Source organism: Propithecus coquereli, unplaced genomic scaffold (genome assembly GCF_000956105.1).
Source record: "Propithecus coquereli isolate 6110/MARCELLA unplaced genomic scaffold, Pcoq_1.0 Scaffold158, whole genome shotgun sequence".
Taxonomy (NCBI): domain Eukaryota; kingdom Metazoa; phylum Chordata; class Mammalia; order Primates; family Indriidae; genus Propithecus; species Propithecus coquereli.
In genome coordinates this window covers 3,997,576-4,023,319 of record NW_012140302.1, presented here as the reverse complement: position 1 = coordinate 4,023,319, position 25,744 = coordinate 3,997,576, and the positions used below count along the sequence as shown (strand labels likewise).

The following is a 25,744-nucleotide window of genomic DNA, read 5'->3' as shown; positions in this document are numbered from 1 at the left end:
CCAGAGAGAACCTTTCTAGAACACTTCTATGTGAATTGCAGATGCCATGCTACTTTGAGTGAGTCACCAATTGCTGAGGGGCCGCTGACGAGTGTCTGGGTCTGCTCCGGAAAGCAGGTCTTCTGAGGGCTTCGGAAGGAAGAAAACAACTTATTGAAAATCAGTCCCTGGTTCAGATGCTCATTGATGCGGACAGGTCCTCTCCTGGGGATCAAAATCAGTTTGCTTTGGATTTGTTTATGTTTCTTGTCAGGGACGGAAAGCACCTTGGAGAAACTGAGGCCAGGGAGTCTGTGCACATCTCGACCCAGAGATAGCCCACAAAGGCAGACTTAAGGAGGGGGCCTCTCCTCCCCTCCCTTCCGGTTGCCCAGTGAGCGAGTGGAAGGCTCCCTGGGTGAGGTCAGGGTAGCAGGAGGGCAGTCCCCAGGTCTAAGAGGTCCAAAGCCTCACAGCCCTAAGGTTGCAGACTGCAGAAACCCTATGGCCCCAGGCCAGGCCAAACAATAACACTAAGTACTTGACTCATGTTAACTCATGTAATCCTTCCAACAATTCAGTGAAGTACACATAGCTCTTGTCCCCATTGCACAATGGGGCAACTGAGGCACAGAGCAGTAACCCAGCTTGCCCCAGCTTGCCCCAGCAGCTGGAAGGGATGCGGAGATTGCACAGCCAGGCAGTGTGACCGGGGTCTGCACTTTCACCCTCTGTGCCCTTGCATGACTACCGATCGCCATGCAGAGAAGGAGGTACTGTCAGACAGGGGTGGGGAGGATGGGACATGGAAAATCTTCTGGGCCTTTGAAACTCCCTCCTCTGGTGGGCCCAAGTCGGAAGAGGGTTTCTTGGTGGGTCAAGTCCCATGGAGGTCCCAGGTTATCAGAACAGGCTCTGGAAGGCAGAGTGTGGATGGACTGGCGTCAGGAGAGGGCTGGGAGGCCCCGGAACAATAATGGAGGAGCCTCCGCCTTCCTTAGAGATGGAATCACATGCTCTCCTGGGGGCATCCTGCCTCCGAGACCCCTCCCTGCCTGCCCAGCCTTTTCTAGCACTCCCCAAGATCCCCACTTTTCCTCCTGGCAAAGAATGCAAAAACAGCAAATAAAATCACCAAACTTACTGTCCTTTTTTCAAAGACGTCCCCAGTCTGTGGTTGCCATGGCAACACCTGCCAGCTTCTCTGAAGTCGGCCCTCAGCTCCCTCCAGCGGCCTCAGTGGCCTCCCCCACAGCACCCTTTCCTGCCCACCCCGTACCCTTGCCTGCCCATCTCAGCTGCACCCCAGGCCCCGGGCCCAGCCTCCGCACCTGGCCAGGCCAGCTCGGTGGGGATGGGGCGGGCTGGGTGGAGGAGGACTTCAGAGGAACCCAGAGTGCAGGCGGGTAAGTGACAGTAATGAGCTCCCGAGTGGCACAGGCCTGCCCGGGACTCCCGGACATGACTAGGGCACCCAAGGGGCTATGCCCACTCCACCGCCAGCCCCCCACCCCTGCTTCTTTGGAGCTTTCTCTTCTTCCACCAAAGCCCAGAAGGCACCAGGGAGGTTGAGAACAAAGAATCTGTGAAAATTGACTAGCCACTTACTCACTGCCTGACGCTGGGCAAGTTATTCACCTCTTAGAGCCTCACTTTCCTGGTCCACAAAATGGGTGACTAAGACTTACCTTCAGGGTTGCTGGTGGGCACAAAATAGAAAACGTGTGTAAATACTAGATACCCCGTAGATGCTAAAGCCATGCCCCTTCCCTTCTCTCTGTTTTCTGTTTCCACCCTCCCATCCCCTGTCACCCTCTCTCTCCTAGAGCCGGCATTGCTCGGGTCTCTTCCCCACTGCCTTCCCTGCTCTGTCTCCTCCCCGCTCCTCCCTCCCTGGGCTTCACCACTGATGCAGAGGGCAGAGCCAGTGGTACCCTCACGGCGTCCCCCCTAGGGTTCACCCTTTCTCCCTGGGCTCACAGGACTTCACGGGGAAGGTGGATGTGGCAGATGCTTGGTCTGCAGAAGGGACAGCCTTGACCTCTGATGGGAAGCCAATGAGGGCATGCCTGGCTCCGAGAGAGTAGCCACCTCTGTCCACCTCCCTGCTGAGCATGGGCTGTCTCAGCAGGCACCGTGGGCAGATTCTCAATCCGCTTTGGCAAAATCTTTACCAGAGCGATGAGCAAGGGGCTCCCTGCCCAGCCAAGCCAGTCTGGAGGGCCAGGTGCTGGCCACGCCCTCTCCCCCTCTGCCCAGCAGTGAGACAGTGCCAACTGCCACCTCTCCATAAAGGAAACAACTGCATTCCAGAAGCAAGGATTTATTAGAGGGCAGACGGCGGGCCCTGGCAGGGACAGAGTGTGCTATAGGTCCAGGGCACAGGGCTGCCGGAGAGCTTTCATTTCCAGAGGGCTCTGCCCAGTTACGGCTCATTGTTTTTTTTTTTTCTCCTCTCCCCGTCTATTGGTCTATTGGCCACTCTAACTCTCACCTGCTCCACTGCAGGCCCAAACTGGAGAGGGAGGGCTCCTCTCCTTCCATCCTGCCCCACCTGCTGAGTCTCAGGGCGGCCCCTCCTGGCAGCTTCTCTAGAGGGCTGGGCCAGTGCCTCTCACGCAGCAGTGTGCACACAAGTCCCCAGGGAAACCGCAGAAAAGAACAGATCCTGAATCAGGGTCTGGGTGGTCTGGGTGGGACGCTGAACTCCCGTGTTGCCGCACCTGGAGTAGTGAGGTCAGAGGACCACGTCCTAAGAGCATACTTGGAGGGGCAAAGATCTCCTCCACTCCCACTCCTACTCCCCCTTCTGGGATCTCTCCCTCAGGAACTGCACATCAGAAAATTGTTCTCAGCTGCTGCTCACAAGTCATCCAGCCTGTACATGAGCACATCCAGGGTCAGTCCATGAGCTGAGAGCCTCAAAAGGCAACATCTGGTCCCTCCCTCGGAGGGATGCAGTCCTTGCAGACACCTCTAGCCCTCACACACTGACAAATATACCCAGGTGAGAGCTGCCCAGGTGGGCTCTGCCATCCATGCTCACTCCTCAGCCTGATCAGACAGAAGCTGATGGAGTTCAGGAGAGATGAGGGTTCAGGGATGACACAATGAGAATTTAAATGTTGCCTTGGCGACTGGCAGAGCCTCTAGAAAAGGATCTGAAGGTCAGAGTGGATCACTCACAGAACTTTGCATTCATTCTCCACCTTGCACTCCAACCTTAGGTAGGAAAAAAAGATCATAAACCTACTTTCTCTTGGGTTTACTCTTCTATCTACAAAAGGGGGATTTTGCAGCCAAGTCATATCTGTAAAATGTTTCAACCATCGGGCCAAGAGGCTCTGTGCGCACCCAGACATGGGGGATGGAGAAGATGACATCTCAAAGTTACTTCCAAGTTAGGGAGATCTATGAACTCTCTATGCTCTCCCGGGCATCGTGGAGAGAACAAGCCCCTTCCCTACTGCAGTTTGTGGTTTTGACTTTGACTAAATCTCAAGATTAATTTTTTCCTGTGACAGAGTGGCCAGCCTGGAAGCCATAATCCCTTCAGTAGTTCAACATGTTTATGAGGGTGAGAGGATGCTTAATGCTGCAGTTAAAATGCTAAGCTGAGTAATCAGTTCATTAGAAATTTACTCAATATGTTTGCTGTCTGCAGCTGGGCCCCACTCCCCTGGACAGAGATAAATCAGCGGACAGTGCAGCTAATGACAGGATAAAGTCCTCCAAGATCGACAGCAATGCTTGGAAATGCCCTGACATAGAGGAGAACTCTCTGGCCCAGTACCCCTGAGGTCGTGGACAATGCCAGGCTGCTGGCCAGAGCTGGGGAGGACTCCTGGTGTAGAGTGTGCTCAAGGTCTGGACTTCAAGGTCCTGCAAGATCTCAAGGGTGAATCAGTCCAAGGTCACTTGGTTATCTTAGGCCAACCAGCCAAAGGTCTTGGGTTAAGTGCCCCCAGAAGGATGAGGATTTAATCCTGAGACAAGGATTCAAGGCACACAGTGTGTTTGGGATGTGGTCCCTAAAAACCTGCAGGGACACAGGGAAAGTGGAAGAACAGGGGAAGAGAACCCAGCCCATAAAAATGTGTTGCCAAGCAAGTTACATCGGGAGCAACTGGAGCCCAGTCCCACTGGGGACCTCTGGGAGACAGCATAGGTAGACATCCACATCAGAGCCACCCCTCCCTCCTGGGGGACGAGGGTGCTGGGAGGGGAGTGTCCCCCAGGCATTGCTGAGGGCTGCTCCAGTGGCATACGTTCCCCAGCACTCTGGCCTCTGTCCTTGCCCGGGCAGAGCATGTAGGAGAGGAAGGCCCTGAAGGCCAAGATGCAGGTGCAGTGGTGGGAGTCGGGCTGGTGTGAACTGAAATGGTGAGTCTGAGGGGAGACAGTGTCCCCTCCACAGAGGGTGAGCAGCACCCAGTAGGAATTTGACCCCCACAGGAGTCATCTTAGAGGAGACTCAGGGCCTATGGACTAATGCATTGCATTTTCTGCCTGTGCAAGAAGAGCTGGATCCATGTCCAACAAAGGGTCCCGGAGCACAGGGACTCTGCGGGGAATTCAGCGAGTAGTGAAGCCTCGTGCCAGCTTTCTTCAAGCGTACGGAAGGCCTCTGGGGATGGCAGGAGGGCACCCCGTGGCGCTGTGCCTGGGTGAGAAACGGGCAGAGGGCTGGAGGACTTGCTGTGCTTATCTCTGGGTGGAGAACGAACAACAGAGGTTCCCCGTGGTTAGGACAGGGCCATCTCATTTGAAATGTTAATAAGTCATCTGCAAGAGGGCGTTACACAGTGAAAGCTGGAGATGTGCAAATGGCACTAAGTTTTTTAGGAGAATGAAATGTCAAGCCAATGGGGATACGCTACAGAATCCCACAAGGGTGTGTACGAGTAGGCAGAAAAGTGGCAGATGAGATTTGGTGTGGGCAAGTGTAAGATGATGTATTTAAAGACATATCTCGAACGCTACAGGACTTCCTTCTAAGATGATGCATGCCACTGCGGTTTTATTTTAGGAAGAGCAAGGAGGGAAGGGGGACTGACATTTACGGCGTGGCTACTAGATTTTGAACCTTCTGGATGCAGAGTATGGAAATGTGGTTCCGAGGGGCAGGGTAAATTGCCCGACGCCACATGGCTGGGAAGGGCTGGGGCTAGGATCCTAATTCAATCTGTGTTCCTTCCGCTCTGTTCCCCAAAGACAGGAGCCCAGTGTGTAAAGTGGCCCTAGACCACCTGGGACCAGCTACGCTAGGACTTGCTCCTGGTCCCCCTTCCTCTCGGGCCTGTTCTGCTCAGTCTCTTTTTCTGGTTCTTTCAGCAAGACTTTGAAGGGCTCCAGTCCCTTCTTAGCCCTTTCTCTTCTTGGCCTTAGCTATTCTCTTGGAACACACCCAATTCCATGGCTGAAAATGCCACCATATGCTGATGAGCCGCGTCTATGTCCTCAGCCCTGCCTTCCCCCTGAGCTCCAGACTCACAGTTTGACTGTCCCCGACATCCCCACTGGGGTGTCCAGTGGGCATCCCAGACCTACAGGACCATCAACGAGTTCTCGCTTTCCACCTTAAACCCGTTCCTCCTGAAGCCTTCCTCATCTCAGTAAGTGGCAACTCCATGGAGTCTATCCTTCCATTCCTGCAAAATGAACATGTCTCTTGTCCCAAGAAAGTCAACAGATACAAGAGGGGAGGTAGGCAGATGGCTGTGAAAGGTGCGTGGCCTCTTACTTTTGGAGAGATGGCCAAGAGAAGGGATGGCTGGAAGCCAAGGAACTGTGAAATAGATGGTGAGAAGCCAGTGGGTTTCGTCAGCCAATCCAAGGGCAGCGGGATTAGGAAATGGCTGGGCTTAGGCAGAGTGGAAGGGTACACGTCAGGGGCAAACCAAAGGGAGCCCCCAGGCCCACCATGCGGTGCCGCGTGGAGAGCCTCCCACACCTCCCCTGCTGCTCTCGACCTCAGGGCCTCTCCCCGGGGTGTCCTGCATCTCTCATCCAAACCCCACTTCTCTGCAGCCCCTGGGCTGCGAGGCGGTGAGAGGGTAAGCAGTCAGGGTCGCCCACCCCACTGGACTCCCTTACCCCAGTCCCAGCCTCGGACAGCCTGGTGTGGGGAGCGGGGCTGCCAGAGGCCCCTGGCAGGTAGGCAGAGTAAGGGCTCATCATAGCAGCTCCCGGTTCTTCCCCAGCTAGGGGTCGAGAAGGAGAGGGAATGTTTTCTCTTGTTGTTGGGAAGACGAACCCAAACGAAAAAAAGCCATAAAGTCACTGGATTGGAAAATGAGAAAGTAGAATAAATAGGCTCTTGGGATGGAAATAGGTCTTCCCCGCTCTTTGAACAGAAATAAACAGGGAGAGCACCTGTCAGAAGGAATTTACGCCGGGAATGGGTGGCTTGGTCCTGCCCCGAGCCTGCAAAGAGCGGGTGCCCAGGAGCCCCAAATCTTCCTCCAGCTTCGACCTTTCTTCTCCCACTCTGCCGGCCACCCGCCTGCCCTCCTCTCCACACCCCGTCTTCCATTCCCTCTGCCCCGCTCCTTCCTGACACCGGCACCCCTCTGGGAAGTGGCCCTCCACTCCACTGAAACAACCTGTCCTTCCTCCAAGCCCACCTCCTTCAGGAAGCCTTCCTGGACCTCTCTCTTCTGAGAGCCGACTCAGTCCCAGCTGTACAGCAGGCCAACACTCCACCTGTCCTTGCACACCTTGGGCAGCTGCCCACCACTGTATCCCTTGACTAAGCCACTCACCCAGCCCTCTATGGCCCATAGAGTGTAATTAATCTCATTCTTCAAGGCCCAGCTTTGATATCTCCTCCTCCAGGAAGCCCTCCGTGATCCCTAAAACCTTCAGGAGGACTTAACGCTTCCTCCTCCTCCCCCTCAATGCTGGATCAGGGTTAATTCCAGCCCTCGGGTCTGGTATGAGGGAATCTCTACCTCCCCTGCCTCTTTGAGGTTGGGTCCACTTCAGTATCTCTCAGGCCTTGAGGGTGGTGGGGTTAGGGGATGACTGGGATTAGGGATCACTGTAAGAAGTATGAAATGTTAGGAGCAAAGCAAAGGAAAGGAAACGATTCAGTCACACGAAAAGTACTTGGTGGCGAGTTGCGCTGATTATGTTGAACTTTGTTTTGCTCCGAAGGTGTCGGCACAAACAGCTCACCCGGCACTAAGCACACAGACTGCTAGCCTCGCCCGCCATACACACCACAGGCACGCACCCCACAGCACGCCAGGGACAGCCACCGCCCGCCTGCCTTCATCTCACTGCCCTCTCTGTGTCCCCGTGGTCCACCTTAGGCTATCTGAAAACCTATGACGACCTCCCGCCAGAAGACCAAACAATACAAGCAACAAAGCAATAGAGCACCCTGCTCCTCTAACCAAATAATCTTCACAAGTCAGAGCTGGAAGGGACTTAAATAAGCTCACTGGACCTCTTAACTCCACAGATGGGGAGACTGAGGCCGAGAGTGGGGCAGTGCCTTTCTGGGGTGTGCAGCTAAGAAGAGGCAGAGTCAGGGACACCCTGCAGACCTCCGGACACCTGGTCCAGGCTCGCCCCGCCCCACCCCAACCCACCCCAGCTTGGCCCGGTGCAGGGAGGTTGTGCCCAGAGGAGGAGGCAGCATCTGGGATGCGCAGGTGAGGGGGGGGGGGTGGCGGCCCAGCCCAGGGAGGGGTGGGGGACCAGGGAGGGCTGCCTGGGTGCCTAGGAGACACCTGGGGCTTCAGGCAAGCTGTCCTGCCCCGTTCTCCCTCCTTTCCCTCAGGGTACGTCTTCCCCGGCTTCCTTAGGGAAACATAACAAAAAGGTAGAAAGTAGAGGCCAGAGAGGGGGCGGGACCGCCAGTCCTCACTCTAGTCTGTCTGTCCATCTGTCTCCACCCACTGCCCCGTGACTCACCCCTCCCGCGCGCCCTGCGCAGATGCCTGGGTGCCCCCACTCGCACCACCTCACCCCCAGCTGCTCCCCTGCGCGCCGCCCAAGTGCGCTTGCCCACGACCGGCCTCCCCGTCCGTCCTGCCCGCGCCCCTGCAGCGGGGAGGGCCGCGGCTTGCCAGGGCTGGAGCCCGGAGCCCGGCCCAGCGCCCGCTGCTTCCGCGCCTGGGGGAGAAGTCCGCGGTGGAAGCCCACGTCTCGTCAGGGCTCCGAGGAGGCCGAGGAGGAAATGGGACCAATTAATCCACATTTGCCTCTCCAGATTGGAGTACAAGTGGGGAGATGGAAGAATTAACCTTTTCAAAAATGTAATTTCATAAAATCATCTTGCTTGGAACAGACTCTCGTTATTACTATTATTTACGGCCGTGACTGTGCCTCAGGCCACCGCCGGTGTGGAGAGACAGGGGAGCGGGGCGGCCGCAGCTGCCTCGTGGAGAGAGGAAGGGCTGCCGGGCTGAACCCCAGTCCGAGGGCTCAGTCGCAGACACCCCCGGAGCCCCGTGGACCCCACAGCTCACCTGCAGCTCTTCTGTAGAAGCGCCCCCACTGGGACCAATGCTCAAGACACCCTCAAGACTGTCACATGAAAATTCATTGCTTTTGCCCCGCCCCTGCCCCCCCAGCCCTGCCGATCCTCTCCAGGCTGCCAGTTCCCTGCTCTCTCTCTGGAGTTCCCCATCCATGGCTGGCGCAGGCCATAGCATACAGCTGGCCCTCAGCAGCCACCCCTCATGTCCAGGCCCGGGCTGGCTCACAACTACCCCTAGCCCTGCCAGGATTGGGGCATCAGAGAACCCCACTGCCAGAGACTTGCTCCTGGGCTGGCACAATGGGCATTCCGCTCCCTCGGCTGCCCACTTGCCTGGGGCAGGGGAGGCTCCTTGCCCTCTGTTCCCTGCCCGACTTCCTGGCTTCCCTGGTTTCCAGCCGACTGCCTTCTCTTCAAGCCTTGAGTGATGCCTCACATCCTGGACTCCTCCGGGGTCTATGGGTCTCACCTGTGAAATGGGGAGCTGCGTGGCTTACAGGAGGGACAGCCAGGAGGCCGCTGTGGCTGTAGGGTGGTGAGTGGGAAAGGAGATCAAGGAAGCAATGAGTGGGGCATAGGGTCACGTAGGGCCTTGCAGGCCATTGGGAGAACTGTGGCTTTTCCTCTGAGTGAACCGGGGAGCCACCGCAGGCTCTAGAGCAGAGAAGGGGTGTGATGTCCCTTCAAGACTGATGCTCACCTGTTCTCTAGGACCTTGTCTGCTTAAGCTGCTCCATCCTGCCTACCTCCATATCTCCCCTCCCTCTCTGGGACCCCAGGGACTCCTCCCTTTACTCACTTAACAAAATCCCCTAGGCATCCGTTTTGAAGTGTGTCTGGAGAGCAGGGAAAGAAACAGACGTACCCCTGCTCTGTCAAGGCCACCACCTTGTGGAAGACACGATTCCCTCCCCAGAAGTGCCATGGAAAGAGTAGCCGGTGGGCCAGCTGGTAACCCAGCTCTGGCTCCACTCTGTGACTATTTTGCTGTGTGACTTTGGGTAAGCAACTTGCCTCTCTGAGTCTCTGTTTCCCTCTCTGGAAAATCAAGAGTCTAAGGTCCCTTCCAGCCAGGACACTAATCCTCTCGGATCAGGGGAGGAGGAGGAGGATTTAGGGTAGTGGGAATAGTGGGGCAGGATTTCCCACACAGGGGTTGGGGGGTGGACGGGGAGCTCTCAGCTGAGTCCCCCAGACCTTCTTCTCCTGCCTGGTCGGCTGCCCTCCACCCACCCCCAACCCCCTTCCCAGCCCAGCTCCTCTCCTAGCCCCTTCTCTGGCACTGAGCAGGAAGAACATTGAACCTGCCAGGTTAAATCAGATCAGCATGTGCAACAATTTAACAAAAGATGGATCTGGCGTATGTGTGCGGTTTTTAAATAGAGGTTCCTTGGAGCCGGTTGTTTCACTCAGAATGAAAACAATTGATTATCTTTGGAGCCACTTACGGAGGCTTATTGGCCTTGATACAACCGGCCTGGGGATTCCGGGGCGCAGCTCTGCTCGCCTGCCCTCCAGCCTGCGGCAGCTCTATTCTCAGGGAACAGGGGAGCGGGCAGCGGGGCAGCCAGGGCCCCCTCTGCTGCCGGGGGGCAAGGCGGGCAGTGGGGGCAGCCTCTCTGTCACAACCGGAGCCAGCCCTCAAGTGTGGAAGCCTTTAGAGCAGGAGTGCACCCAGATGGGACGGAGGAGGAGAGCAGAGGGCCGCAGGACATCCCTCCAAGCAGAACGAACTCCCCCGGCCCGGGGCAGCTTCAGTTCTAGCGAATGTGGCGGTGGGCAGTAACAAGAAAACATAAGACATCAGGTGTCATAAGTGCTTCGAGGAAACATAAAGCAGGCTGGAGGCATGGAGAGGAACAAGGACTGAGGCACAGGAGCTCATCTGGGCAGGTGGCCAGGGAAGACCTCTCCTCGGGGAACCTAGGAAAGGGCTGAGCCCTGCTGATGGGGGAGGGGCATTTGCACAGAAGGAACCTCCTGGAGTCCTCTGTACACTGGGACCTGAACCAAGGCTGGGTGGCAGGGATGAGAATTGTGTCCTTGTATAGATGTCTCCTTCCCCCGTCAGCCCATCCTGACCTTCTGCCTCAGTTTCCCTGAATGCCACTCCAAGTCCTTGCTGGGCACTCCTCTGTACCCCAACTCATTTGGCTGGGGCAATGACACCTGTTTAATGCTTCTCAGACACTTCCCAGGGGCAGAGACACTATTTTCTATGTCCCATGCTAAGCGGGGTTCCATGTGCGTGGGCAGACGGCTCAAATCACGAAGGGATGCCCAGCAGGCTTTGAGTACCGCCCTCTGCCTTCACATCTCCCATTTTGGGGTTTAACCTGCTGGACTGGACCTGTTCCCCATACAAAGTCCTGTCCAGCACCTTCCTTATCACGAGTGAGGCCAAAAGGGCCCACAGACAGCCCCTGTGCTCTCCAGCAACCCCAGAAGCCCGCAACTCTGTCTCCGCCCTTCCTCCTGCCCCTCCATCTCTGGGAGTCTGGCCCCTGCAGCTGGCTTCGCACTCAACCGGACGGCTGTCTTGCGAGGACGGTCCATTCGGCTGGTTGCCGGCCTCAGCCCGGGCACTGCCTTTCAGCATGTAGGTCAGTCCAGCCAGGCTCTAGGACCCAGTCATACCCAGCCTCGGGCTGCAATTAATCTCCGACCTTGCTCGGGCTGCAGGGCAGATCCTATAGCTGAGTGAGCCCCCGGCCACCAGCAAGCCCTTCCCCTGAGCGGCTGCTCTGATGGCAGCATAGTGCTGCCCTGTGGTTCCAGAAAGGGCCAGACAGAATGAAATGACACTCCCCAGGGGCAGACTGGAGAGGAGCTTTGCGCTAATGCCATGGTCAGTCCCGAGTCATAACAGAGATTACAGCGTTAGGAACCTGAGGGGAAAACAACTTGGAATGGGAAGACAGGTTTGCAGTAGTTATAGATCTCAGGGCTGGCAGGAAACAGGACACTGGCTCCATTCCTGGCTGTGTTCCTAACAACCAGGTGACCTAGGATTAGTAACACTGCTGCTTCTCAATGTAAAGCAAGGGGCTTTGGACCAGGTCAACAATTCCCTAACCCTGTGCCATGGAAGCTCCTAGAGCCCTGTCCAAGGCCCCTCAGCGGGGAGGTTCCCCAGCTCCATTCCAAACAGTAGATCTGCTTTCTCTTCTGCTATTTGTTTAACCTGCCTCAAAATGCTTCCTTTGAAAAAGAGTTAAGAGTCTTAGGAATCCTTTTAAAGCCACTTCACTAGATAACTTTGAGATTCCAAGAATTAAAGATTAGTCACCAATTGACGACCTTGGCACTTGGTCACCGTCTTGCTCTCTTTACAACAATTCCTGCCATCATTCCTGACAACCTTTGCATCCTGCTCAACACCCCGGCCCCTCCCCAAGCCTGGTGGCCCATGCCTGTAATCCCAACACTTTGTGAGGCCAAGACGGGAGGATCACTTGAGCTCTGCAGTCCAAGACCAGACTGGGCAACCTAGTGAGACCCCCCTCTCTACAAAAAATTTAAAAGTTAGCTGAGTGTGGTGGCGCACACCTGTAGTCCCAGCTACTTGGGAGGCTGAGGCAGGCGATCCCTTGAGTCCAGGAGTTCGAAGTTACAGCAAGCTATGATCACGCCACTGCACTCCAGCCTGGGTCACAGAGTGAGACCTTGTCTCAAAAAAGCAAAACGAACAAAAAAAACCCACCCTGGCTTCTCAGTCCCGCCACCTACTTAGTACTGAAGACCTTGTCCTCTCCTCTCCTCAGCACCCCCCACGGCCACGCCCAGACTCATCACCACCCATAACCACGTCACCTCTGGGAGCTTGATTCCCACCATCGCCTGGTCTGACCGCCACCCCCATCTCACTCTGTCTTTGCCAACTACCCTCCACACAACTGAGACTCCCAGTCCACTCACCGTGTTCACTGTTGATCAAACAGTGTTCTTAGTTTCCTTCATTACTCAGCTAAGATTTCATGCGCCAGCACCCAACCCCCTCTTCCAAGCATTCTTGATGTCCTTGTGCTGGTAACTCTCCCTCCGGGTAACTCACCTGGGATACCCAGCCTGGTGAAGCCCTCTGCCCGCTTACTTGTTGCCATATCCGTCAGCGGATTGTCATCCAGAACCCTCCAGGGACTGTCACACAACCACGGTTACTTGTTTCAACACATGACTGGGCATACCTTCGAACCCTTCCAGGTAATGTTTCTAGAATTCCCTAGTAAACTCACTTTTCAAAATTTTCAGTCGTCCCTCAAAGCTTCATTTTCTCTGCCTACCCAGAGGCAGATGACCACTTTTGATACATACTTCATAGAGAAATCGATGAGATCAGAGACTTATCTCTTCTGCTACCCATATTTTACCAGCCAATCTGCAACTCCGCCCACACCCTTGCCTTCTTTTCTGTTAAAATGAGAAGGGAAAAAGTCCCTGTTGCTGTCTAAGTCCAAGCCCTGCACTTGTGACCAGGGTCCTATCTGGCCTCTTCTTCTCAAAGACTTTCTCCTGCAGGGACTCCCTCTCCCCCCTGCACCAACATTTTCTCACTCTTGGGATCATTCCCATTGACAAACGTGTTTTACTATTTCACATCTTTAAAAAAATATTTCCCTTGACCCCATGTTGCCTTCCAGCCCCTGTGTCACTCTGCCAGCCCCATTTGTAGAAGAGACTTACTAGTTAGCACTGTCTCTACTCCCCAGCTCTCTTGCACTTGGGCTGTCATCCGTGTTCTCCAAAAAAAAGCTTTGATCAAGGTCACCACCGGCCTCCCGACATCCTCTCGAAGCCAAGAGCTGATTCTGTTTTCATCTTAGCCCCTTGGACCCGCGTTCCCCTGCCCGGGTCCCCACATGCCCACCCCTCGTCATTCAGATCTTGTGTCAAGTGTCACGTCCTCAGGGAAGTCTCTCAAAGGGTCCCCCCACCTTCCGCCATCCTGCCACCCACTGTTCACTAACTTAATTTATCTTTATTGGTGCTTAAAAGTGTCTCGCGGATTGGTCAGTGTGCTACTCTCTGCTTCCTCCTGCTAGAGTACAAGATCTTGAGGGCAAGGACTCCGTGTGTGTGGCTCCTGACTCTAGTCCCAGCACCTCGAAAGCAGCTGGCACAGAGCAGGCGCTTACTAAATAGACCTAACCAATAATTCTAGGCCTTCAGTTCCTTGCTGGTGGGCCTTGAGAAGCCAGTTAATTACCCTGTGCCTCCCCCTTCTGTAAGGGAAGGGTTCTAATACCCGACGTGCCCGCAGGGCTGGTGTCACGTGACTGGAGGTGATAGAGCTTTGCCGTCTATTACATAAAGTGAACGAGTCGGTCCCCACCTGGCTCTGCAGACAACTGGGAGAAGAGGAGTTTGTAGCACCTAAAATGAGATCCTTCGCTGCTGTCCCACCTCCACCGTCAGTCTGTTTGCCTTCTGTTTTCACCTTTGCCTCTGCCCCTTGCTCCGGCCTCAGAACCCCTCAGCAGCTCCTCCGCGTGCCCCTCACCCCGGCCCTCACCAGCAGACCACTCCCTGGTTCTCACCCGCCGAGCACCCCGGCACCCCTCTCTTCCAGCATCCCCTTCCAGCCAACTGCGCCGGCCTCACCGACCCCTCTCGCCCAGCCTCCCCCAGTTCTCTGCCTGCCCGCAGTTCTCTCTTCTCCAAGCCCCAGCCCTGCCCAGACACCTGCTACGAGCCCATCTTGCGGCTCTGTTTTCCAGCAGGAGCTGTCCACGCACTCCTTTTCCTCCCTTCTCAGAGCCACCCACTACCACATTAGCCTCTAACAAGGCCCTTGTGCTACACAGAATGCACGGTGACATCATGACTGTGGGGAACAGAAAAAAAGAATGCAGTCACAATAGGACAGGGCTGACAATGCCTCAGTTTCCACGTCTGCAGGGAGGAGGTTCTGCAACGCAGGTGCCCTAGATTTTCCGTACCTCCACCCCCAGGCCTGTCGTCGTCCCCAGGATTGATGCGTGGCCTTTGCAGAGAGGGCCCTGGGCATCCCAGGAAGCAAAAGATGGTCAAAAACACAAGATCGGAACATCGACAGCCGGCTCACAGGGGATTCTCAGAAGGCGTAGAAATGTCACCTCCCCAGTCTCAGGCCACAACAGCCATTTATCATCTTTACTGTTGGGGAGCAGCCCTGGGACGAAGCCGACCTTGACGAAGGACAGAATCACTTGCAGGGTGCCCACAGGCTGCTGAGGGGAAAGGGGACAGGGGGATGGGTGGCACCTGGGGGAGCGGGACAAGGGGGACAGGGCCTGGGCTGTCTGGAGGGGACACTGACTTGACAACTGTGCCCACAGACCTGCGTCCTCACTAGAGGCTCTGTCACCGTCCGGCAGCCCTGGAGAGACTGAGTGGGCAAATCAGCCTTGAAAGTATAAACAGGAGACGAGAGACAGCTGGAAGGGTCTGTCACAGCCAGCCAAGTAAATAATGAGTCTTTGTGCCAAAAAGTCCAGTCCCCTGCCCTCAGGTCCTTCCTAATAATTGAATCTAAGCCGCATTCGCAGCTGAAGGGTCTACAGTGAAGACCCGGATTCAGACACACCAGGGCCACGGGCAGAGAGGCCAGAGCCTGCAGGCGAGGATCCTGACATATTTATAAATATATTCCTAGACGTTTCTCTGATGTTTCTGTTTCCAGGCACCCCCCCTGTGGCTGCCTGCACATATATCTTTTCCTACATCTTCACAAACAAGCACGTACACTCGCTTCCAGATGCAGATGTATTCGCGCCTGAAAGTGCAGGCACCAGGTATCCAAGTGCACTTGTTCTCACACCTACGATTCCATGCGCCGTGCGCACACTCAGCCCGTGCTCCACCCGCCCTGTGACAGCCACGTGGACACGCAGCTGCACACAACCGCTCTTTAGGCACTTGGGGCGTGCCAGTCAATGAAGCCAGTCAAGATCCCTGCCCTCGGGGAGCTGGCGATCCGGTGCACCCTCTGCCCTCTGCACACAGACTTACTCGACTCGCGCAGGTGCTCAAACAGAGACTCTACGCAAATACTCAAATAGTCCACGAACATTCATCGTGCCCCTGCTGCATTCCAGGAAGCATGCTCGGTGCTGGACAGACACAGGTGAGCACGAGCAGCATGGTTCCCTCCCTCACCACACCCCCAAACGGGCACGCTCACGAACGCTGACTTAGCAACTTCACACACCCTGCGCGCACGCGCACACATGCACACACTATTTTAAACACAAATCCTAAGTCAAGGCGTTTTTATGATGATCCAGGTAACAGCTCACTTAGAATGGGGAAGGAGGCCCTTCAAGTTCAAAGTCAGAGACTGTAGATCGCCCGGTCCTCTACCTGGCTATGCGCACCTCTCCTTTCAACATCTCGTCATCTCCGCCCCTCCCCATCATGCCTCTGGCATAATTGAAGTGGCGGGGGCTGCTGTAGCCTTGAACCCCCAGCTCCCTGTCCCTATGCTGCAGCGGTTCAAGACGTCCCTGAGGCTGCCCACCCTCAGGACAGAGCCGAGCACGGACCTGGTGGCCAGGATTTTTGCTGAGACATTATATTACAACAGAGCTTGCTCCTTCCAGACATTTTTTTTTTTTTTGCTTCTGCTTTTGCTTTTAAAGAATCAGAAATAACTTGGCTGTAAAAATGTGCTTTGGGCGGTAAGCTGACTCCCAGGGTCAGAGCCCAGGAGAAGATTTCTGAAACACAGTTTCAGGGAAAATAGCAGGCGCTCAGCAATTTTTATTTTCCAAGGGATGGAGAGAAAATACAATTGGAGTGGATTTAGGGCTTCGCGGGGCTCCTCGGGTTGCAGTGCACACGTGGTTTCTCTTTTCTCCCCGGCTGGAGAGAGGGCAGCGGAGAGAGCCGGCAGAGGGGAAGTTGAAATGCTGGGTCTGCCACCTGTCTCTGCGTGAGACCTGTGACCCACTGACGCCTTAAAGTGTGGTGGTTCAGCATAGTGGGTTTGGAGCCACTGACCCAGGTTTGGATCCCAGCTCTGCCTTCTACTAGCTGTGGGAGCAAGAGGTTTAGAAACCCCTCTGTGCCTCAGTTTTCTCATCTGGAAAAAGGGAAAAACAATAGCTCCTACCTCACAGGGCGGCTGTGAGAATGAAACAAGCCTCCGTTAGAGGAGGCCTGGTGTGCCCTCAGAAATGGCTATTGTCTGCCTCCTGTCCTTATTTATTCCCGGCAGGGCTTTCCCTACCTGTGGGCTAGACGGAGGGTGGTGCCCTCCTAGCCCTACAGCCCTCCCAGCCTTCCCCTGCAGACAGCAATGCCCGGGGCCTGGGCCCTCAGTGCAGCTCCCTCAGCCTGGTGCTCTCTCAGGTTCTCCCGGGGGCTGGGGAGCCAGTGCTGTGCTGAGCACTCTGCTTGCCCCTGCAGATCCGCCTCACCCAGCCCTGTACCCTGCGGGGTAGGCCTCTGTGAACAGCACCCCCCAGGCCCCCTTCCCTCTCATTTCCAGCTGGGTTAGGCCCATGCGATGCAGCAGGAGAAGGTCAGGGAACAGCAGGCAGGTTGCTTATTTTCGTACCATTCCCTCTGGCTTCAGTGCCGCAGTTGTTTCCTCACTGCAGGCCTGGGGCAGGCAGCTAATCGCTTAGTCCTGGCTAGTCTGTGAGAGCCCCACATCCCTTGATGATTCAGTAAGCCCTGGCCACACCTTTGCAAATGGTCCCGCCCTTAAACATTCTGGAGGGTGTGAAAGCACCAATGTTCAAGGAAATGATCAAGGCTGCATGCAAAGGTTTTCATACAGGATGTCCATCGTAGTGTTGTTTACAATGACAAAAAGGGGAAAGAACCTAGGTGTCCAGCCAGCAGGCATTGGGTGAGCAAGCCACAACAACCCAGGCAGTGCACTGGACTGCCACTGTTGATAAAATGACGAGCTACAAGAATAGTCCCCAATACTGGGGACTATTCACTGACACTGGGGAATACGAACCACACACCTGTATGACAAACAGCAGGTCCAAAGACGATGGACAGCCTGATGCCATCAAAGGTCATACCTACAGGTTTGGAAAGAGAATGTATGGGAGGGAAATACACCAAAATGTCTGCTGTATTATCCTTGAATATGTGAGTTATAAATGGTGGTGTTTTTTTTTTTCCTTTGTACACTTGTGTTCTTTCACATTTTTTGCATTGCGTGTATATTACTCTATTGATTAGAAAACAAGTTATTGATAATACAGGTATAATCTTTTTAGAAGAATATTTAATGTCATGGGAAAATAAATGCCCTAAGATATTAAGTGAAAAAGCTAAAATCTCTCTCTATATATATGTCATATATACACGTACATATATCTGGCAGAACAGAAATTCCCTGGGCAAAAATGGCTGTCAGGGCGAGTCAGAAAAGGTACAAGCCCGTGGAAAATTCTTGCCCAGGTCTGAAGGAGGAGGTAGGCCCTTCCCCGTCCCTCCACGCTAGGGGCGTGCAGCAGGGCATTAGCTTCCGCACTCCTGGCCTTCTCGGCGGGGTGGGGAACAGGAAGGAAGTCACAAAAGGAATATTCACTCAACACCTGACAAGGGCTCTCTGAATGCAACTATGTGTCAATGTTTCATTCATTCTTGTGTCCCCCAGAACCCAGAATGGTGGTTAGAACCTGCCTCCTCAGAAAGGTTCTGAGGGTGAATGATCCACCATGCGGTGCTAGGTACAGGATGTGGGTGGAGCACATACGTGGCAGCTGCCCCTGGGGAGCTGAGAGCCCCGTAGAGCAGCAGAAATGACCAGACAGGCACACCAGGGGGTGAGGCTGACGCCCGAGGAGGGGTTCTGAAGGCAGGGCCCGAGAGTCCATCAGAGAAAGTAACCAAAGGGCCCGCATAGGAGGGTCGGCATGCAAGCAGCGAGAGAACATTCTCAACAGAGAGAACAGCATATTCCAAGCCTCCATCGGGGAGCGAGCATAATAAATTCTGGGGACGGAGAGGCCATGGAGCCCAGAGATTAAGAACAGGGAAGAGGGTGGGCAGGGAGGCCGGAGCGTGTACATGTGGCAGGCATGGGCCAGCCGCGCGGGGCCTGAAGGGCCAGGTTGTGGATTTGGGAAATGAGCTCTAAGACGACAGAAAACCAACAGTGGGATTTGAGAGGGCTGAGGGTGGGGGTGAGGTGACGTGATTAGGGTTGTGCTGTGGAAAATGGATCAAACCGCACAACAACGGTGCTGCCAGACCAGTTGGGAGGTGGTGGGGGAAGAACAGGTGAGAGGGGCATGAATCCCGCAGCTGCTGGGGTGACCGACCAGGTGCAGAGTGGAGTGACTAGTGGGAGAGGGGAGGGAACTGCCCACGGTGACCCTTACCCTGTCACGGGAGCAGCTGGAGGGAGGGTGGTGTCGTTCACTAGGACAGAAAACACCGGAAGCAAACCGCTGTTGCTGGAGAGGACCACAGGTTTTGCTGTGGACAGGCAGAGCTTGGGGCACATTTGAGACTCCCACGAGGAGATGTTGAGCAGACAGTAGAATACCCAGCGGGGAGAGCGGCAGGGAAGTCCTGGTAGGAGATGCGCACGTGCGGACAGAAAGCGAAGCACTTGGCCTTGCGGAGCCCCAGCACCAGTGAGCCTGTCTGGGTGCAGCCGAAGATTCAGGAGGGAAGGGAAGAAAGTGCACTGGGGGGGATGAAGTGGGAGTGGAGTCACAGGCTCTGAGAAGTCAGAGAAGGGAGGACGCTGCAATGCCCATTGGATTTAAAGTCACGGAGGCCACTGCTGACCCTAGAAAGAGCTTTAGGTTGCAAAGGTGGAGTGAAAGCCCATTCAGAAGGGGTGGGGGAGTTACGGGAGGGAGGCAGTAAGAGCCCAGCCTCAGAAGTTTGTGGGGGGGTGGAGAGAGAAAGGAGGGTCGTGGAAGGGATGTGGGATTAAGGGGAGAAGCAGTGCCGTTCCCAGGATGGGTGCTTAGGGCTGAGTAAGGCCTCGCTCAGGAGAGACTGACGCCTGCCAAGGCCCCTGCCAAGGCCCCTGCCAAGGCCAGCGGTTGCATGTGGCCCGTAACTTAGGGGTGAGAGCTGGACTTGAGAGACAGGTCCTGGATTCAGTCACTTAGTAGCTGTATGACCCTGGGAAAGTTTCTTAACTTCTCTGAACTTTGGTTTCTTCATATGTAGATAGGAATAATCGTAAGGCTTTCGTAAACATTAAAGGAGGTGCAAGACATAGCGAGTGCTCAGCACGGTGCCCGGCACACACGAAGTGCTCAAAAGCGTGTCCCTAACTAGTTCTCTAGTCACAGTGAAGTAACCACTGCCCCCCTAACAAAGCGGGTTTGTGAGGAAATCAGGATGGGCATGACTCATTGCGAGGGTGGGAAAAGGAATTAGGAAGGAAGCACATTCCGGGAGCACGGGGGAGTGAGAGCCTCCTTCCCAAGAAATCCACTGGGAGGTAAGAAGGAAACAGTTGAGAAAGGTTTTTGGAAAAACACCTTGCAGCGGTTCTACCTGGAGCCCGACCAGAAAGCACCTGCTTTCCCCAAGACCAAGAAGCAGGTGTGGGGTAAGTCAGGACGAGCCTCGCTCCCAGCCCTCTTGCATTTGCACAGCTACTTTGCATACACAATCACACCCGATAAGACAGTAGCTCCCTTCCACACACACATGTGAGCTAGAGTGACACAGGCACACGGCAGGGTGTGAGCGCAGCATTGGGTCTGAAACCAGGGCTGCTCTTGCTGAGACCAAAGCTCCTGCCCCTACAAACTGCCCTCTCTTGCTGGGTAGGGGAACCCCGCACATTGAACTGTTCCAGGGCGTGTGACGTGCTTATGGCACAGGGCCAGGAAGCAATGACATTTATTAAAAGGATTTGTTCTATAAAATTTGGCTTCGGTCAAAAGGCCACACTCAAGAATCCAGAAGGCCACAGGTTCCCCAGCCCTGGTTGGAGACGACAGTCTCAGATTGCTCCTATGGTCTTGGCAAAGCAGCCAGCGGGCTCTGTTGCACGGGGCCAGCGTGCAGGTCTCTCCTGGTTTGGGCGGCTGTCTGTGATTGTTTATAACCTGTCAGAGGGGTCTCCCGGGGCTCTGCAGGGGCGGGGGGCTGGTCGGCGAGATCCCTAACATGAGGAAATAGCCCCATAGTGAGTCTGATTACCACTTTCCACAAGGAATTTCACCGTGCATGCTCGTTTGCTTTTTAATCATCCTCTAAATATGCATTTTCACGTTATACCCTAATGGCACCCAGAGAATCATTAGGATCTGTTGGGACCATAATCCATGGTTTTGCAAGTCTCTAAGTATATAATTTCTCTCCATGATACATGTTTCTAAAAGTCCACAAATAACCATTTGTATGATAAAGTCACAACTCTAAAGTCAATTACAGCTATAGCTGGAGAGAATTTATTTCCTTTTTGAAAATTAAAATGTGAAATTGGGAAGTTGCCACACAAAAGCCTCCCCTTGCCCCGGTGGGAAGAGGGAAGAAAACCTAGCCCTCTCTCCCTGGGAGACTCTGATTGACAGGGAGCTGTTTTGGAATCACTGGGCAGCCTAGACTGGTGGCCTCAAGGGTGGCACTCAGTGGGGTTGGCTGTGGGAATTCACCTCACACAGGTATGACCTATCTTCCCACAGTGTCTTAAGGTCACGCCTCCGGGCAGGGATTGAGGGACCCAGCTGTGACTCCCCAGGACGGGCCTCCTCCGCATGGCTGGCTCCACCAGCTGGCCAGCTGGAGACCCAAGGTACATGGAGATGAGAAGGGGTCTGCGGCCCAACTGACTCAAACATGAGAGGGTGTGGCCAAGTGTCCACCTGGCGCAAATGAACCCGTTGTTCCTCATCTCAATATCCAGGGTCCTGCAGGCCAGGCCTCAGTTCTCAGGGGCCACCACGGAGGGGCCCGGGTCTTCTGAGGGCTTTGGAGAGCATCTGAGTCCAGCATCCTCACTGTGCCGGCACGGGATGAAGGGAAGCTGCCGGCGCCAAGGTCGCCCCAGCAGTGGGCAGCAGAGTGAGCGCAGACCCCTAGTCTCGTCCCTCCGAGGACAAGCGGTCTTCGTAGAACCCGGCAGTCCCACCACGGTTTTATCTAGACACTTGTCAGATGGCACAAAAACCACGCAGATAGATTTCCGTTCTCTTTTCATGCAGAGATTTGTGCGGGAACTTGAACTGAAGGCAGACTTCTGACCAGAATGAATCTGCTGGCTCTCTAAAGCGTGAACGGAACAATTTTTAAAAAGAAAAAAAAAGGGTAGGGTACTCCCCAAAATAACACGCACTGGAGCCAAACCTACATCCTATATATTCTAGAACCATGACGCTGGGAGTGGAGACTTGAACTCCAGTCTTAACTGGTAACTTCATTTAGTTGGCATTTGGGATCACGAGAGAGGTCTGTCTCGTCCCTGGGGAGGCGTTAGCGTGCTGGTGGGTGCCCAGGCCTGTCCTCTATGCCCAGCAGACTGTGAGATGGTTTGCCCGCAGAGGCTCACCGTGAGACGACAGTGAGGTTCTGTGAACCTATTGGAAGATGCCTCTTCCAAGATGTCACTGTCCCCAAAGTTGGGATCAACCATGCCTCCCTGTGAGGAGGAGCCCAAGACAGAGGGAGAAAGGCGATGGCCCTTCCTCTATCAGGAGCTTGGAGTTGTGGCCCACACACTTCCAGGAACCAACCTTGGGAATTCGGGCAACTCACTTCTGCTGAGACTCAGTTTCTCACATAGCGAATGGGACTGACTGTGCCTAATTCCCCTGGTGGGGAGGTAAAGCTGAAAGAAGAAAACCGCAGCGTTTTCCAGTTTTATGCTTGTAAAGGGGAACGGCATTATCAAATTATAAGGTACGAAACAGATCAAGTACCGTTATTAATTTAGGAAGCTTGGCAATGGCAAGTCAGGTAATCGCGTCTAAACAGCATCGATTCTGTTTCCGCTCCCTGTGTGGGATGACGTCTCCGGCCCCGGATTTGGAGTCGGGAGCCTGGGGTTTGATGCCTACTCAGCTCAGCTCAGCGTCTGTGCTAGACCGTGAGAGCCTTGACTCATCTGGCACACGGTGGGTTTTAATAAACGTCCATTGACACGTCAAGCCGTTCTCCGAGCCAGACTCACAGGGCCTTGCTTTAGTTCATGATCTGAAAAGGGAATTTTCCCTGTCTTCTGTACCCTAACCAAACACAGATGGGATTTTGATTACTACCATTTATTGAGTGCTTGTTCCGTGTCAGACATGGCTCTAAACCCTGAACACACAGTGTCTTGTTTAATCTTCACAGCGGCTTGCTGGGACAGGCTTGATCTTCAGAAATTGAGGCTCAGAGAATTTGAGCGACAGAGGCTGCACAAGTAGGCGCGGGAGTGGGGTCGGGGTGGGGCACTCCGAACCCTAGCTCTCGATCTCAGTGCCAAAGGCTGGGCAGGTCCTTGGGACCCTCTGAGTATTAGTTTTCTCATCTGAAAATTGGGAAGAATGATGGTTCTCACTCACCTGTTTTAAAGGAGAAAAATGTCTAGTCCAGAGCCTGGCACATTGTAAGTGCCAAGAAATGCTGGTGACAGCTTGTTTTGTTTCGATTTGCTTTTTTGATCCCACTTCTAATGGATTCTGAACGAGCTACTCACAAAATGCTCAGGCCCTGAAAGGTTTCAGTTTCTATCTGAATCTGATTAAACTTGAAGCCAAAGCTCAGAAACAGGCATTACGATTCTTCTGCCACGGTGACAGTGGGATGAACGATGACTGACGAACGTGGCCTTTTATGAGCCAGACACTGCATGCGTGTCACAACGGTCCTCAAGGTGGGAGCCTCTCTCCCGTTGAAAAGGGAGGAAACTGAGGCAGGCAGTGGGCCAGGAACTTGCAGGACAGCACCGGGCTGAGAGCAGAGCAAGACGGCACCCAAACCTGGCTCTGTCCCTTTACGCTGTCACCTGGGGCTAGTTACCTGCTCTCTGAGCCCTCCCTTCCTCCTAGACTCAGATCCGACAACCTGTTCAATGTGCTGGGCACAGTGGATGGCACCGAGCGCCACTCTGTACATTTTAATAGCTACTGTTTTTCCTGCCCACGGACGTGCGGCAGGTACGGGGCAGAGCTAGGCTTGGGCCTCTTTTCAGCTGCCCTGCCTGCCCACTCAGGGCCCTCCGCCCACCTCCCACCCTACGGCCTCCCACTGCAGGGGCACCAGCCTCGTCCTCTCTCCCTCCTCTGCTTGGGTTTCCCAAGGGCTCCGATCTGCAGCAGGGGAGGGGGATCCATCCAAGAGGGCCCCCCAGTAGGTATTTTCCCTCTTCCCAAAGAGGCTCTGCTTCCCTCATCCAGATTTCGCACAGCGCAGCTCAGGAGCCCACTTAGATTCAAATTCCTGCTCTACTGCGTGCTAGTGGGTCACCTTGAGCAAGTTATTTTACTCTTCTGTGTCTTGGTTTCCCCTCTGGAAGATGGGATCGACAAGGGTATTTACCTTACAGGGTGGGCGTGAGTAGTAAAAGACTGGATACACGTAAGGCACTTGAAGCTGTGCCTGGCATGAAGTCAGTGTTCCGCAGACGCGCAGGGATGCTGGCATGACTAACACAAATAGCAGAAGCACAGCCGTGCCAAGGCCGACTCTCCCACTCAGCACACCGTGTCTCAGCACCGGCCAGGGCAGCGCGTGGAGCTTCCGGTGCAGCCTCTGCTAGTGACCCCAGCATGCTCTCCGATGTGCCACAGGCCCTCTCCGGACCTCAGTTCCCACGTCCACACAACGACTGGGTTGGATAATATGATCTCCAGGGCTCCTTCCCTCCGAAGACTTTGAAATTCCTTCCTTACAAGGACCATGGCAGCCACTGTGCCACATCCTCCTTCCACCTGCGGGGTCCACACTGGAGGTGTGGACAGAGAGGTTATTCGCTCATTCACTCCTCCACACACTCAGGCAGTCAACAAACATTTGGGAGCACCTACCACAGGCAAAGCAGGCTCTCTCTTCCTGAATGACCCAGCCGGGGATGACACACCCCATAGAACTTCCTTCCCAGGCTCTGATAGAAACTCTCGCTTGCTTTGTAGGAATAATCTTATTCTCTTAATAGACCTCAGTTCTTGCCTGTGTTCTCCCAAGCAGGACTGCTCATTGGACAAAACATAGCCTTTGCGTCCAGCAAGCTTGTTTTGACGGTCATCTTCCACACCGAGTAGCTCTGGGATACCGGGCACTGTTTCCCTGAATGGGTTGCAACCCATTCTGTGAGTCAGGAATGCAACGCAGTGTATCACACTGGCATTAAAACCCAAGGAACGAGCAGAGAGTGCAGTGCAATTGCACAGAAAATATAGTGTGCTGCATGGAGTAAGGGGCAGGCACATGTGTGAGTGAGCGCTGGGCTGTGATGGGATCGTGTGCATCATCAGGGGACACAGTCAAAAAAGTTTGACAGTCACATACCTAGAGCACGTAATTTGACTTCTGGGGCCCCCATTTCCTTACACTGTGAAGGACTTTTGTGACGATGAAATGAGAATAGCATCAAGCCAGGTAAGGCTGGGGATTCCCAGTCAATGCCTCCTTGGTCACCTAGAGCCTCTGTCCCTTTCCTGGTCCATGAGCCTCAGCCTTCAGGATGCTGAGTCACCCCCTGCTCACAAAACCCTCTGCCCCCCACTGGTCCACGAAACAGCCAATGAGTAAGGAAGTGCATACTAATCCCACCAACATTTATTGAGCACCTACATGGTGCCAGACTGTGGACTCAGCGCTGGGCCCAGTAATGAGTGAGACAATGAGAGAGCCCTGTCCCCAGGAGTTCACATTTAGACTTGGAAGCCAATGACAGACCAACAGGTAGGTGACCCGAATGCCAGGCTGGGCAGCGTGCAGCAGGAAACACAGCAGGGCCAAGGAAAGGCCGGGATGCTCTTGTAGAGCAGGTGGTCACGTGGACGACCTACTCAGCCACTCAGCCCAGTGGCAAGCAGAGTGCAGGGGGTCAGTATGTGAGGACGACAGGGCTGTCAGTGCCAAGGAGCACCGGGGAGGCGCGCTTACAAGCAGTGAGGGAGGAAGGCCAGTGCTGGAGGGGTGGGGCACCCCAGATCAGGGGAGGGGAAGCTGAGAGTGGCCCAAAATCCCTATTTGCAAGAAGAAAGGGTAGAGCTAATATGGAGGTGAGGTGGCTGGCACTCCAGGGGACGCTGGGGAGCGAAGGCCAAAGGGAGCGTGGAGCCGGAGGGCACACAGAGCAGAGCCCTTGTGCGCACTGGTGGAGACATCAAGGGGAGACCTTGAGGGGACCGTGAAGGTCAG

At 54.7% G+C, this 25,744-nt stretch overlaps 1 protein-coding gene across 1 annotated transcript in view; it reads right to left on the bottom strand.

The window, feature by feature from the left end:
- LRFN2 (leucine rich repeat and fibronectin type III domain containing 2) overlaps window positions 1-25,744 on the bottom strand; it is a 186,556-nt gene that overhangs the window by 86,775 nt on the left and 74,037 nt on the right. The window contains exon 2 of the mRNA XM_012640828.1: window positions 5,952-5,959. The gene's annotated coding sequence lies outside the window, so the exon portion shown is untranslated. The remainder of the gene's footprint in view (window positions 1-5,951; window positions 5,960-25,744) is intronic.